The sequence below is a fragment of the Myxine glutinosa genome, chromosome 13, assembly GCF_964187855.1.
Source record: "Myxine glutinosa chromosome 13, kmMyxGlut1.1, whole genome shotgun sequence".
NCBI classification, from domain to species: domain Eukaryota; kingdom Metazoa; phylum Chordata; class Myxini; order Myxiniformes; family Myxinidae; genus Myxine; species Myxine glutinosa.
This window is the reverse complement of record NC_136273.1, coordinates 85,832,799-85,849,347: the sequence shown is the minus strand read 5'-3', so window position 1 is coordinate 85,849,347 and position 16,549 is coordinate 85,832,799. Positions and strand designations below refer to the sequence as shown.

General features: G+C 43.7%; 1 protein-coding gene and 1 non-coding gene across 2 annotated transcripts in view; one reads left to right on the top strand and one right to left on the bottom strand.

The window, feature by feature from the left end:
* Window positions 1-16,549, top strand: part of PELP1 (proline, glutamate and leucine rich protein 1) — a 359,306-nt gene that overhangs the window by 208,821 nt on the left and 133,936 nt on the right. The window lies entirely within an intron of this gene.
* On the bottom strand, window positions 5,379-5,497 carry LOC137439192 (5S ribosomal RNA). Its single transcript, XR_010986869.1, has one exon. It is a non-coding gene; the product is annotated as a 5S ribosomal RNA (ribosomal RNA).

Genomic DNA, 16,549 nt, shown 5'->3' with positions numbered 1-16,549 from the left:
TATTGTAACTAAGATGTGTATGTTTCTATTACCGAGATGTTAGAAACCAGTCACATAAATGACATGAAACGCTTCATGTAGTTAACCCACACAATTCTTGGGTTTCGGAAGTTTTTGCTATTCATAACATACAAGACTTACATGTTGCAATGGAACGTTCAGCAGGACATGGTAATTGTTACATGAATAATGGAGCGGAGATATAGACATCTCATGCAACACATCTTTTACAGTTTAAATATTTACATGAAGTGTTGGTGAACTCGCCATATCAGACAAAGGGCAACCCACTTGCAGACTTGATGTCATGTCGCATCAAGAGGCGCTTATATGCGGCAACAAACTGCCGGGCCGTTGGGTTATTCCCACTTCCACATGCAATGCGGACCGCTCCAAAGAAAAGTTCAATGTGGTCTTGGCTCATTTTGTACGTGAGCAGGTATCGCAGGGGAGATGAGGCAGGTTTGACATATGTGAAATACAAAATTGTGACACTCTCTATGCAGATCATGAAACCAATGAAGGGGGTTTTCAAACGCGTATTGGTCATAACTTGACCATTCATGTTTTTGATGTTGGACAAGTAACTGTAGGCAGTATCCAGGAATGGCAGGAAAAGTCCTTCTCGTGATGTCATGAGTGGTGCCTTGTAGTTTCGTGCCAATGGATTGCGAGAATTTAGAATGTCAAACAGTTTGTCCAATGTTTCAATGTATTGGCAGGTAGCCTCACTGCCCTGAAATTCTGATAGTTGCAAAGTGTCCCTGCAAAACCGAATTGCATCTGCCACACTAGTGCTCAATGTCTGAGCGCTGTGTCCACCTTCATGACATTGCTCTTCCACTCGATGTGTTTCCGGGAGAGCTTATTTCCCAGACGGAAGCCTTCCCTCTTCTGCAGATCAAAGAGTGCCTGGATGTATTTCCACGCGATGACTTTTTTGTTGCCATCCTCCATCATTTTCATGGATCCAAGACAGTTTCTTGCAAGTTTAAGCATGTGACATGCATCGAGTACTTCGAGTACTTCGGCTTCAGTCGGACGGTTTGACCAGTCCTGTCGAAGTCACTCTCATTGAAGTGATCACTGCACAGAACTGTGGTGCCTGGGGTGGGGTAGAAGGACTCCCTTCTCAGGGCAGATGTCCATCGGGAGCACAAGTCCTTATCCTTTGGAAACCTTGAAACAAAATACGTTGTGGTCACAAAATGTGGTTGCGGGTCAAAACCTCAGAGGGCAGTCAAAACATCCGAGTCAAAACGACTCCATATCAAAATAATATTTTGAGTTTCATATGTATAGTTAAATACAACTTCATCTGCTAATGTTTGCCATGTGTCGGACTTTCGTACCTTCCACAAGTAACCCCCATTTGCTCTTTCTGCTCACGAGTGACACAGGAGGGCATGGAAACCCTGACAGTAGTAGACTGGACAATTAAGTTAAGCTCATCACAAATTAAATCACTTTTTTTTTTTTTTTTTTTTTTTTTTTTTGTATACAAGATCGAGGCTCGTGAAAGAGCGAACATTAATCACACAGAAAGACAAACCGACACATAAAACATAACATAGGGAGCGGTAGACAAGATGGGGAGAGAGGGGGAAGGACACAAACACAACATTTGAGAGCAGGGACCGAGAGACATGGAGACATCGAGAGATCTGAGAGAGGGTGAGGGCTTTGGGGGGGGGGGGGGGGGCATGGGAAGGGGGCAGTGGGAGAGGTATAAAACATATGGACACTGCCAGGACTTCCAGGAAAGAAGTTGGAATTTCAAACAAGGTGGACACTCAAACACTTGACAATGATCACGAGCTGACGAGTCAATCTCGATACTTCAATCTGAATCAATGAATGAGTCAATCAGACATCAGTCTGACATACTCACATAGCCCTAGTGAATACACAATACAGTTATATTTGAGATCTGTGTCGTATTGCACACCCTGCGCGTGGTCTAACATCATCAAATTCAAACACAGTGTTCAAACTTCATTGAAACTTAATTACCTAGCCCCACCACCGTGACCACGCCAAAAACTGAAAAAGCAGAACACCCGCGATCGCGGTTTGTCACTTACTTGTGAAATGTGCATGTGGAGGCCTTCCCTGAGGTATTTGTGCAGTCAAATGCAACACACTGTGGCATTTTGAAACAGCGCGTTCACAAATAAGACTCCTTACAGTCGGTAAGCATCCAAAATGAATCAGAAATTGTGAGATCAGCTGATTGTGAGATCAAACACGGACGCAGACACAATCGGCTTCCCAATATGGCCGCCAAGCAACTTCCGCTAGCTTCAGCCGACAGCCATCATTGGCTCTCCAGGTTTATTATATACCTCCGTGAAGAGAATGCGATGCGATGAAGAAGAATCCATCTTTATTTTATTTTTTTGAACCACATTGAAGCTCCACGAAGTCAAGAATGTGAAACTACGTGAATGTAATAAAATAAAAATGTACATAAACGACACAGTTCTATGAAACAGTTTCACAGGAAGAGAATGCGATGCAATGCGATGAAGAAGAATCCATCTATTCCGCCATTTGTGCCGGTGTAATCGATGGCGGTGTACGCTAACCTCATCAGGTGGGTTTACCATAATTTCTTCCATATACTGTGATAACAACGAAGTGAAACCGATCAGCAGCCCATCAGTATCTGCTCTATTCACGGTGCTTAAGATAATCCTTCAAATCATTTACGTAGACGAAGCATGGCATACGAGGTCCGTTCAAAAAGTTCACGGAACGACGTACTCTCAAAGGTCTGAGGCCAAAATGTTTGTTTTTTCCCCCCCTTACACAACGGAAACAACAACTGGATAGGTAGGGCCGAGGCCTATGCCTACGTTTCGCTCCTGCATCTGCCACCGTTCATGATTATCAAAGTAGGCTTTACCCTGTTCACGATAAGGTATAAATCAGTGAGGTGTATACGAAGAGATAAAAGGATGGCATTGACTTCGAGACGGTACGTGATAGTTGGCTGCGGCTGGCTGATGCCACGTTTTTTTTTTTCCTAAGTGCCATGGATGCTGATGGACATAATAAAGGTATCGGCTGATCTCTCATCGTAATATTACCCGATGGAAATGAACTGTTTCTTTGTTTGTCATTTCCTGTGCAATAATGTCAAATTGATGTCAGACATCCTTTTCTATTGACAGCTGCGCTCCTTTTCAATGGCATCGTCTATTGATATGCATGTTCTTCTTTCATATAATTTTACACATGCACAATCAGTATTTCAACTCTTGCAGACATTGGAAAGGAAGTTGACTCACAGGCCAACTCTCTGGCTCAATCACAGGCTGACGCACAGGGGATGTAATTGTGAGTAGCATTTTTGCACAAGTGAAAATTGAAAATACACGTTTTTGGTATGTGGCTATGTTATTTAGTGTTTGTTTTGTCTCTAACAATATAAAATACAAAGTCAGGAGGTGACACTTTATACACAGTGTAAGTTGGATTCTACAAAGTGTCGCCTTTTTCTTGATTTTGTTCACACAAATCCAACCCACACCATATAGTCTCATAAAAAATGGCGAGAGTGGTGCTATGCCGATTCCTATTACGAATCCATTCATTTTTCAAAAGTATATCGTAGCGTTGTCATTTAAGTAGATTGCAATAAATACGTTGTTCATATACGCACTCTTCATTCTCATCTTTCTTCCTAACTCTTACTCGGACAAGCAAATCCCCTATGCCATCCATAATGGTACACTCCATCCATACACCACATCCTCCCTTCCGTGGATGTTCCACGGGTTTCGGCTAGTCTATATAATAATAGCGTAAGGACTCGACTTTGTTATCCCTTTTACGCCGCACCCAGTGACCCGATGCCCACGGCACTAATGGATTTACGATCTACGAACCGCGCTCTTTGTTTATCACGTACAGCCATACTCGAAAAATCTGAATTAGCCGACGTTGGGGCCCAAAAGCATCCGATTAACTGCCGATACGACGCCATCTTACGACGCCATCGTGTTGGCGTCTGCTGGGCGAAGGCGAAGCGAGCCGTCCGCTGATTGGACAGTCGAGTGGTGTGAACCAAATGGTCTTTTTATTCCCTTGAACATTTTAAATTAGGATATATAAGGAAACGTCTTTATCGTCATTTTAATAAAGTTAAATGGAGTGACGTTGCGATACTCGGGGTGCGTTGCATAAATCCTCGTAACTCGGAGAGGTGTAGCAGGTGGCGAGACGTAAGGAAGCTTAAAGATAACGAGCTGAAACAGACGAACGATATGTCAATCCCTTTCTACACCGAACGGCAATAAAAGTATGAGAGCGGGAAGGCATGGCCTGAGCACTTCGAGCAGAGAGGACTGATTGGACTTAACTTAAAGAGAAAAAATTGGAGCTTAACGGAAGAAGAAGATCCCATGAGCACTCCCCTATGCCATCCATAATGGTACACTCTATCCATACACCACATCCTCCCTTCCGTGGATGTTCCATGGGTTTCACGTCTTTATCGTCATTTTAATAAAGTTAAATGGAGTGACGTTGCGATACTCGGGGTGCGTTGCATAAATCCTCGTAACTCAGAGAGGTGTCGCAGGTGGCGAGACGTAAGGAAGCTTAAAGATAACAAGCTGAAAACAGACAAACGATATGTCAATCTCTTTCTACACCGAATGGAAATAAAAGTATGAGAGCGGGAAGGCATGGCCTGAGCACTTCGAGCAGAGAGGACTGATTGGACTTAACTTAAAGAGAAAAAATTGGAGCTTAACGGAAGAAGAAGATCCCATGAGCGCTCCCCGATGCCATCCATAATGGTACACTCTATCCATACACCACATCCTCCCTTCCGTGGATGTTCCACGTGTCCAGGAGGAGAAAAAAAGCCGACAAGACTGCAGGGTGGTATTGTGTCCAGGAGGAGAAAAAAAAAAAGCCAACAAGGCTGCAGGGTGGCATGGTGTCAAGGAGGAAAAAAAGCCCACAAGACTGCAGGGTGGTATGGTGTCCAGGAGGAGGAAAAAAAGCCCACAAGACTGCAGGGTGGTATGGTGTCCAGTCGGAGGAAAAAAAGCCGACAAGACTGCAGAGTGGCATGGTGTCCAGGAGGAGGAAAAAAACCCCACAAGACTGCAGGGTGGTATGGTGTCCAGGAGGAGGAAAAAAAGCCCACAAGACTGCAGGGTGGTATGGTGTCCAGTCGGAGGAAAAAAAGCCTACAAGACTGCAGAGTGGCATGGTGTCCAGGAGGAGGGAAAAAAGCCTACAAGACTGCAGGGTGGCATGGTGTCCAGGAGGAGGGAAAAAAGCCTACAAGGCTGCAGGGTGGTATGGTGTCCAGTCGGAGGAAAAAAAGCCGACAAGACTCCCCCTACAGGAGAAAAAAAAGCCTACAACACCCGGTGTTCCCAGGCGGTCTCCCATCCAGGTACTAACCGGGCCCGAACCTGCTTAGCTTCCGAGATCGGACGAGATCGGGCGTATTCAGGGTGGTATGGTCGTAGGCAATAACTCTGAATTAGCCGACGTTGGGGCCCAAAAGCATCCGATTAACTGCCGATACGACGCCATCTTACGACGCCATCGTATTGGCGTCTGCTGGGCGAAGGCGAAGCAAGCCGTCCGCTGATTGGACAGGCGAAGGCGAAAGCGAGCCATCCAGTGAGTGGACAATCCAGAGCATGCATTTGTGCCGGTGTCGGCGATCGTTGTTCATATACCCACTCTTCATTCTCATCTTTCTTCCTAACTCTTACTTGGACAAGCTAATCCCCTATGCCATCCATAATGGTACACTCTATCCATACACCACATCCTCCCTTCCGTGGATGCTCCACGGGTTTCAGCTAGTAATTAATGAATTCCACTCAGACCAGGGACATCCAGAGAGCTGCGAGGAGGAGAAGATGAAAATAATACAGGCTGCTGCAAAGCTGATCAAGAATGACATGAAATCTGTCATCCAGCAGAAAGACTGCTATCCTAAGTACGAGGAAATGGCTTCAGTAGAAGAAGCCAACTCATTCCCACCAGCATCATTGAGGATTTTCCTCCAAGGTCTATTTGCAAGTACAGATGCAATGCAGAAGATGGCCTCAATAGGTTAAGCGATGTTCCAGGCAGCTCGTCCCGAGCAATATTGGCACCACTTGAAATAGGCTTAGGAGTCCAGCTGCATCACCACTTTGTTTCCAAGTTCCTCATTGACACACTGCATAAGCATGGTTTTACCTGCAGCTACCAAGAGGTCACAACGTATGAGCGCAGTGCAGCTGTCAACAGTGGGGTAGAGATTCCCAATCTGACACCAGACAACTTCATACAATATGTTGCAGACAACGCAGATCACAACATCCGTACCCTAGATGGCCACAACACTTTCCACGGAATGGGGATAATAGCCACAGTAACTCCAGGTACATTTGGTACAAAGCATATTCCACGAGTAACTGTCACTGCAGAGGAAATTTCTGCTGCCGGTCGTATAGAGATCAAGCATTTTATACCTGAATGGGATGGTCTGCAGTCACAACGATATGGAAAGCTACAACATCATCTTGCTGAGGATGTTGCTGCAAATGTCGATCTCCTATGGAGCATATCTTTGCCTCTCCGATAACCTCGGCCTCTCTGGTCTGGTATGATGCAGTTAGTTCATAAGGGTGATCACCCAGGGAAATCGTCTATCGAATTTCTGACAATGATTGACATGAATCCGAGTGACATGACCTGTCTGTACTCGACGCTGCTGTTTGTTACTTCACATGCCAGGCGTTACAATGTCACACCTATTCTAACATTTGATCAGCCACTCTGGTGGAAAGCTATGATAATACAAGAGAGTGTGTCCAAAGATAGTGAGATCAAGGACATCGTACTCAGAATGGGAGGATTTCACACAGAAATGAGTTTTCTAGGTGCGATAGGACACCTTATGGCAGATTCAGGCCTGAAGGAATTGATGGAGTGCATCTATGCAAGCAACACAGTAGTGCACATATTAAGTGGTAAAGCAATTTCCAGAGCCGTACGTGCACACCTACTTGTAGTTGGAGCCCTTCATGCTATGCTGATATCACATGCATTCGGCATTCCACCACTATATACTACAACGGACTAGAAAGATGATGAAAATGAAGACACATCTGCAGAAGAATCATCAGGTAAAAGTGATCAATCAATTGCTTTGGAATCTGTGCAAGCTACCAGTGAAGTGACAAATGTCTCAATGTCAGATGTTGTTATTCATCAGGACAGTGGTCAAGAAGGACACAGCTACTGAAGAATCCGTCCAAGGTACTAGTGAAGTGCAGAGTGTGCTGCAAATGTCAGATGATGTTGTTCCTCCAGAGCCTGATGGACAAGAAGGAAGGACTACCCCAGAGTCTTCACATGAAACTGGACAAACCACAGGTGAAAATGCAACTAATGCGCCAACACCAGATATCTTCATAGCTGCTGGTAAACTCTATGATGATTTGATGACTGGGTCTATCACAATCGAGAGTTTACGGACAGGTCCTCCAAGACATAAATCAAAAACTGAAAGCAGCAAAAGATACAATGCAGAACAAACGCACTGCTAAGTTGTGGCTACAGCATATGGAAATGGTAGCAATTTTGCAAGTGTTCATCAAAGCTGAACGTACTGGTAATTGGGACCTACATCTGAAGTCAATGCAAGCGATGTTACCGTATCTGGCAGCAGCAGGCCACACCAACTACACAAAATCTCTTCACATCTACTTGAACAAGATGGAAACCCTAGAGAAAGAACATCAAGAAGTTTATCAACACTTCCAAAACGGCTTCCATGTAGGTCGAAGGTCAGATCGATACTGGGCTGGGCTCTCTGAAGACTTGCTCATCGAACAAGTCTTGATGAGAAGTCTAAAAACTACTGGTGGACTAACACGAGGCTGCGGTATGACAGAAACACAACGACTAGTTTGGCTGTTGTCTTTTAAGGCCTGCTCAGAGGTCAACTTGGCTATGCAGGACTTAACATCAGTGAACTACATGACCAGTGAACAGCATAATGAGATGTCAGAGGAAAAACAGAAGAAGAAGGCCCAGCACAAGCATATGTCAGAGGCAAGGCAGAAGAAGGACATGGCAGACACAAGAGAGCTCCTCAACTTCCTGACCCCAAGAGATGCCTTTCATGAGAATCCAACACTGCACAATATTGTGACTGGTGTAACGGCTGATGACACTGTCAATGTGGACTCTGCAAGAGAGGTGGGAGAGAAGATCTTGAATGGTATGGTTGGGAAAGGTGTTGCAGAATACACATTCAGGAAAAAAAGATGAAGCTGTTACCTTGAGTGATAGCAGTGCAGTGAAGACGAAAGAGGGAATGATCCAAATAGATCCTCAGCTGCTCTTTCAGAGACTTATAACGTTGGGAACGCGTCAAGACAACGTGTTAGAGGCATTCCAATATGAGTTATGCAGCTATCCTCCGGCGCTCTTTCAGAATAAGTACACTCCGCGACTGGCAAATAAAGCTCAACTGACTGATGCACTTTGGAGTCTGATGCCTCCAGGAATGTCCTTACCGCCAGGGGACGTCCAGTATCCTAGATGGGGGAGCATTACTTCACAGGATCATATGGAACCGAGGTTCAACATGTGACGAGATATGTCAGCAGTATGTCACATATGTGAAAAGACACCATGGTGAACCAGTCGTGGTATTTGATAGCTATCTCAATGGCCCAATCACAAAAGATACAACACAGCAACGAAGAGCAGGATTGCGTGTTGGAGCACCTGTGCAAGTCTCTGGGTCTATGGTTTTCAATGGAATGAAGCAAGACTTTTTTTCCAACAATAAGAATAAGCAGAAGTTCATCACCTTGCACGATGAACACCTACGACATCATGGATGTTGCACAGAACATGCTCGGGCAGATGCTGATCTACTAATTGTGCAGACTGCCATTGTCACTGCTGAGAGAACAAGTAAGCCGACTGTCGTGGTTGCAGATGACACAGACATTCTGGTTCTGCTCTGTTTCCACTCAAAGCTCACGACAACAAATCTGTACCTTCGACCTGAACCTCGCTATGGCATGAAGAAGCAGCCAAGATGCTGGGATAATGGGATATTGCGGTTCTAAAATCCACATTGGGCCCACAAGTATGCAATAGTATGCTTTTTGTGCATGCTATCCTTGGTTGTGACACTACATCCCACATACATGGTTTTGGAAAGGGAGTTGCGCTCAAGCTGATTCGCACCAATAAAGACTTCCAGGAACAGGCCAAGATCTTTGGAAATCAGAATAGCACAAAGGCAGACATCATATCCGCAGGAGAAAAAGCAATCGTCTCCTTATACAAAGGCAAATCAGATGACAAGTTGGATTTTCTCCGCCTGCAATGCTTCCAACAGAAGGTCAGCATGAGTACAACATGTGTGAAACCAGAGGTTCTCCCGCCAACCTCAGCAGCAGCTACGTACCACACTATGCGGGTCTACTTGCAAGTACAGCAGTGGATGGGGAAAGGAAATCAGATGCAACCAGCAGAGTGGGGGTGGTGTGAGAAAGGTGGACAGTACATTCCAGTTCTTACAGACAAAGCAGCAGCCCCCAAACACCTCCTGAAGATAGTAAGGTGTAACTGCAAAAAACAGGTTGTAGCAACAGGCAGTGCACCTGCAAGGCAAACGGTCTTGAGTGCACTATTGGATGTGGAGTGTGTCGAGGTGTATGCAAGAATGTCATTGCAGTCCTTGAAGAAACTGAAGAAGACACTGGTGGCTAGAACATGTAGAATGCTATAGTAGTTAAATGACTGCAGTTACAGCAGATTGATACGTGGTTCACTGGTGCCTTATGCTACGCCAACAGAAATAGTCCAACTTCACTCAGATGGGAAATATGTGCCAATATTAATTTTAAATGGCGGCCATTTTGAATGTATGCAAATTAGGTGTCAACAAATGACCCAATGTTATAAATACTGTTATTATTGTATTCCTTAACTCTGAAAACATGGGTATAGACACCAGAATTAAGTGTCTACGAGTCTCAGATCCCGAGATATAGGCAAAAGTAGTTTGAATGGCAGCCATTTTGAATTTCTGCAAATTAGGCACTGTTCCACAACTACGATTTTCCTATACTTTTAATATGTTATTTTGTGAGCTATTCCAAATTAAATGCAGGTAAAATGGATTCTGTTGCAATTTGTTTTGGGTCATTTCATATTTTGACTGGACTATATTGGATTTCATGAAAAACCTCTAAAATGCACCTCCTCCATTTTTTGGATCGATTCAGTTCAAACTTTGCATAATCGGGTCCGGGCTGACGTTGTCAAGGACGTTGTTGCACACTTGTCCAATCAGAATGGGGTGTCTTTATCCCTGGGGCATCACTGCTCGCATGTTTTAATTTTTTCTTGTTTCCATACTTTTTCCAGTAACATACTGCCACTTCCTTTTTAATTTTTTAAAATGTTTTTATTACTTGTTAAATACCTTTACAACGACCTCAAAGTAAATGGAATGGAATTTACTGTGAATTATTTACTCGATTTTATGTCATTTCCTCCATCTTGCAGAAGTACCTTTAGGACATCAGTCAGCGTTATCGTCATTGTTAACATATTTGGTATTAGGCACACATAAGCGATCCTGGCAATAATGAACAGAGATTGCCATTGGACTTAGTTCATTGTTGGCCACATATCACACTCTGGTTGACCCACACTACTGTCCTATCGAGTTTGGTTACAATTGGTACAGGCATAGCCGAGATATGACAATACATTACCCATTATGGTGTGGAAAGATAGACACATGCAGAGACAGACAGACAGAGCTGGTCATTCTAATACTCCGCCAACCCCCTCCGGAACCAAGGTATGAACCGATTCTTCGCCTGAAGATCTGTCACCATATTACTAGCCCTCCAACAAAAAGGCCCCCCACATGAGGTTTGCAGCCCCCCCTCCCATGTGAGGTTTGCAGGGTGCCCCCCACGTGAGGTTTGCAGGGCACCCCCATGCGAGATTTGCAGGGGCCCCCCCTTGTGAGGTTTGCAGGGGGCCTCCCCACGTGAGGTTTGCAGGGCCACAGGAAATGCCGACTTGCGTATGCTCAACGAGGAAGCATTCCCCAGTGTCTTGAACGCAAATGGGGATTTCCCAACATGGTTCCAGCAGGATGGTGCTCCTGCCCATTACAGCATCCGCGTAAGAGAGTGACTGAACCGGCAATTCCCTTGTCATTGGATAGGACGTCGAGTCGAGGGCCTGTGGAGCTGCCGGCGAGGAGCCCCGATCTCAGCCCATTGGATTTTTATCTCTGGGGTCACTTGAAGAAGTTGGTCGACGTGGAAAAATTCAGAGTGCTGTACATTTGCGAGAGCGCATCAGCAACGCATGTAACACCATCACTCCTGACATTATTCACAGTGTGACTGCTGACTGGATGCATCGTCTGCATTTTTGTATCAATCATAATATATATATATATATGTATATATATATATATATATATATATATATATATATATATACATATATATATATATATAGATAGATATATATATATATATATATATATATATATATATATATATATATATATATATATATATATATATATATATATATATATATATATATATATATATAGATATATATATATATATATATATATATATATATATATATATATATATATATATATATATATATATATATATACACACACACACACACACATACACCTTCATACCTTCGCACAGTTTACCTCTTGTATCCCCTTGATAGGCTGGATCTGCATCCGGAACTTAACGAAAATTGAATCGGCTTGTTCTTGTCATTAAACGACTTCATCCACCAAGTTTCGTCCGAGTCCATCCATAACATTTTGAGATATTCTGCTATATATCATTTTAACCCCATCACTCAATAGTGATCGAAGAATCCCTCAAAAAAAATATCGGATCCGTACCAAAATCAAATCATTTCGTCCATGTCACACGTCCAACCTCTCCACCAGATTTCGGCCGAATCCGTCCACAACTTTTTGAGACAGACAGACAGACAGACAGACAAAACATAATCTCCGTCCACCTTCGGCGGCAGAGGTAACACATCGACAAACAAATAAATAAACAAATGTACACATTCAGTTTTATAGTATAGATAACATATGTGGTAATGAGTAAAATATAAAATCAAATTTAAAGATAAACTTCCACTTGGCCATGCCCTACTCTACTCTACTCTCCTCTCCAATACAGACTTTAGGTAGATTAAGGTGGCTGGCTTAAGATCTTAGGGTCTTGACTTTGAGCCCCTGTCGTGCATTCGAATTCACACTGTTAACATTAACAAAAACCAAGGCTTACTATAAAATGTCAGCAATCACTGTCCCAATGATTTTGTAAGATGGGATATTGTTTTGAATTTGAATGGGTTCAACATATTAACATCTATTCGCGAAAAATAAAACAAATGAATTTAAAATACATAATGGCAAATTGTAGTAATTATTTCCAATGCCCAACAACCCTAAATTATCCGTTCAGAAGAATCTTAAAATGAAGACTAAATAAAGCATTACGTTTGTACGGTTTTCATCCTGATCCTGATCATGCTGTAATTAATATATAGACGGGTCAATATACAACCAGAACAGCCGTACCCCAAAAAAATTGCAAATTTTAGTTTTATTGCATTTCCTTATATTTTAAGACTTACTTAGGAACATATCAAAAGTTGGACAGAAATGGACCATGGGAAAGTAAAAATTTTTGACATGATAAAAATGTCACAAAACCATGCACGATTCACTACGTCGAAAACGTCTTTGGTTTTTTATTTTTGTTTCTTTTTGTTTATATAAATTAATTTGTTCCACTGAGACCAGCTGCAAAGGCAACATTTCAAAAAAATGTCCCAGATCCTCCGTGACCACTACAATGCACCACGAGAAGATGATGAAGAAGCACAAAAACGTGCAATTCTTCAGACTGCTGCAAAACTAATAAAAAGTGACATAAAAACAACAGTTGCACCACATGGGGATACATACCCAACTACTGCAGACCTAAGCCTTACTGCTGCATTGGGGTATGTCCCAACTAGCCTGCGATTCTTGCTGCAGCATCTTTTGGTCGGGAAAGATACATCTAGGGAGGTTGCTGGTATTGGACAAGCAGTCATCCAAGCAGTGCGTCCAAGGGCTGTAATTGCACCATTGCAGCTTGGTCTTGCAGTGCAAATGCATCACTTGTATAGGTCTCGTTTCTTGATAGATAGTCTATCAACCTTTGGCTTTTCCTCATCTTACTCCGAAGTGCAACGGTTTGAAGTAAATGCAGCCTCTTCTCTTGCTCCGGATGTGTTTGGAGGTGACACCGACATTCTTGATACATCCTTGTTATTTGCTGGAGACAATGTGGACCACAACATCATAACGTTGGATGGAAAGGGTACCTTTCATGGGATGGGCATGATAGCAGCTATTACACCAGGGCGTCAATCTAGCCACATCATATCTAGAAAGAAAATGTCTGACAGGAAGCTCGTCGAACTGACGAAGATCAATATAATAGATTACCGCTATGCAGAGCACGTCAACCGCAACCTCAAATTTCAGCCCCTCCCTTTGTTATCAATTTGTGATCGCCCAATTGACATATTATGGGAGATGTCATTTTGCTTCAAAAAGAGTGCACCAAATTGGCAAGGCATGATGCACTTTCTGCATGAGGAGTGTGATCACCCAGGGAAAGCCTCAATACAGTTTCTCCCAATGATTGATATGAACCCAGGTGACAAAACCTGCATCTTGTCAACTCTTGATTACCTGAGCAAACTTGCATCAAAACACAACATGCCAGCAATCATCACATTTGACCAACCGCTGTTTTGGAAGGCCTCTGAGATAGTAAATGCTCTTCCTGCTGATAACCCAATCCATAATGCAGTGCTACTGCTTGGGAGCTTCCACACATTAATGAATTTGTTGGGTGCCATTGGAAGTTTGATGGATGGAAGTGGACTGAAAGAGATCCTGGAAACAGTGTATGGTCAAAATGCTGTTGTGCACATGCTGAGTGGGAAGGTGGTGCAACGTGCTTTTCGTGGCCATTTGCTTGTGGATCAGTGTCTTACACGTCAGGTTGTTGGCAAGATTGTGGAAGTTGACCCTGGGTTTCAAGAACAAGTGGCAGAACTGGAGCGACTGTACATTTCCCTGGAGACTGTCGAAAGTGACACTATAGAGTCTGTGTTGCAATCAGAGTGCATTCATTTCATTGACAATAGATTGAATCAGGAAAGGAATAAACTTGCAAAGGACTCGAAAACCAGTGCACTTTGGATCAACTACCAGCGTATGTTGGGAATTGCAAGGGCACTTGTGGCAGCTGATCGGACGGGGTCCTGGGAGATGCATCTCCAAGCCATATCAGCTTGCTTGCCGATATTTGCAGCTGCTGGCCATCCCAATTACCTGAAGTCAGCTCGACTCTATCTCGAGAAGATGCTTGCGTTAGAGGATGACAACCCTGAGGTTCATCAGAAGTTCCAATCTGGTTATCATGTAATCCGGCGCAGTGACCAATACTGGGCTGGCCTAGGCTCTGATCTTGTGATAGAACAGACATTAATGCGCTCACTGAAAAGCCAAGGGGGGCTGACTCGAGGAAGTGGGATGTCAGAGCACCAGAGAGCAGTTTGGACTCTGTCTTCAACCATATCGTCCTCCTACAACCTTGCTATGCAAGAACTGACCTCGAGTAGCTACTCAACAAGTGAACAACATAAGGAGTTGACAACATCCAGGGTGAGTCGAGATGAAGCTGATCGTGGCAAAGTTGCCGAAAAACTGGACAGCTTCACACCATTTTCTGATGACAAGTCATTGCGCAATATCATCACAGGGGTTACTGCAAATGAGGATGTCAATGTTCATGACCTATTCAAAGTAGGTAGTGACATTGTCAAGAAGATGGATGATCACCCAGCTTACTCCTATTCACACAAAAGGAGTTCTAAAGCCAAGACACTTGCATTCAGCAGGGCAGTCAAAGTTGCTGAGGACCGCACAATAGATCCAGCGTTACTATTCCAGAGGTTCTTAGTGGTGTCACAGACGGGAGATCTCCAGATAGGTGAAGTGATGAAATATGAACTCTGCCCATACCCAATGTCTCTTTTTGAGGCAAAAAACATCCTGCGCCAGCCAGATAAACCACAGTTGGCGGAGGCAATAAGGAATTATGCTACAACCAAATCTGACAATGCTGTCAACCAGACAGTTCCAGGAACAGATCACTATGTTCTTGACGGGGGATCACTTATTCACCGCTTAAAGTGGACAGAGGGATTCACCTACAGTTCCATTGCAGATGAATATGCCTCATTTACAGTACGACACTATGGCAAAGCTACTGTTGTGTTTGATGGTTATGAGGCTGGGCCAAGCACAAAGGACTGTTCTCATCAACGTCGGAATAGAAACAAGAATGCCACCAAGGTTAACATTACGGAGTCAACAAAATTTGTTGGGAAAAAGGAGGACTTTCTGTCGAATGAGTCAAACAAGCAGGCAATGATACTGTTGATTATAGAGGTGTTGCACAAGGAAGGCTGTGAGGTGATCCAAGCAGAGGGAGATGCTGATGTTGAGATTGCAAAAGCGGCCGTCGCAAATGCGGCTTCCAGATCTACAACCCTCATTGGAGAAGATACAGATCTCCTTCTCCTCCTGCTCTTCTATATGGTGAAGACAAACTGCATTGAACTCTATTTCCGTTCTGACACGGCAAAATCAAATGTCTACAATATCAAAGTCCTTCAGCAGATACTTGGAAATGCAGCCTGCAGAGATATATTGTTCCTTCATGCATTAACTGGCTGTGACGCAACGTCTCGTGTCTTTGGGATTGGAAAGAAGTCAGGGTTTCAAAGAATCATCAAGAAAGAAAAGGAACTGATAGACAGCTCAAAGGTGTTCTGTAAACCACAGCAGAGTCAGGATGTTATTGAAACTGCAGGCTGCAGAGCAATGGTGGCATTGTTTAAAGCAAATCAGAACGACTCATTGGCATCGATCAGATACAACATTCTCTGCAAAAAGGTTGCAAGGGTTGCAAGGCATTTGTCACTCCTGAAAGACTGCCACCCACATCCGCTGCCTGCAAGTTTCATTCTCTGCGGACCTATTACCAGGTAATGGAATGGATGGGCCTTTGTTGTGGAATGGAGCCAACGGAGTGGGGATGGAAGCTAGAAGGAGGAAAACTTGTTCCAGTGATGACAGACAAAAGCCCTGCTCCAGACATACTACTTCAGATGATTCACTGCAACTGTTCAGGGGGGTGCAAAACACTAAGGTGTTCATGTAGGAAGCATGGATTAGAGTGCACCAGTGCATGTGGACATTGCCAGGACAGCAACTGTGACAATATGAGTGTTGAACCAGACATAGAGGAGGAGGAGGAGGACGATGAAACTGGAATCTAAGACTAGAAGGCATATGGTACTTCCACATGTGTCAAAATTGTCCAATTTTTTATATGTT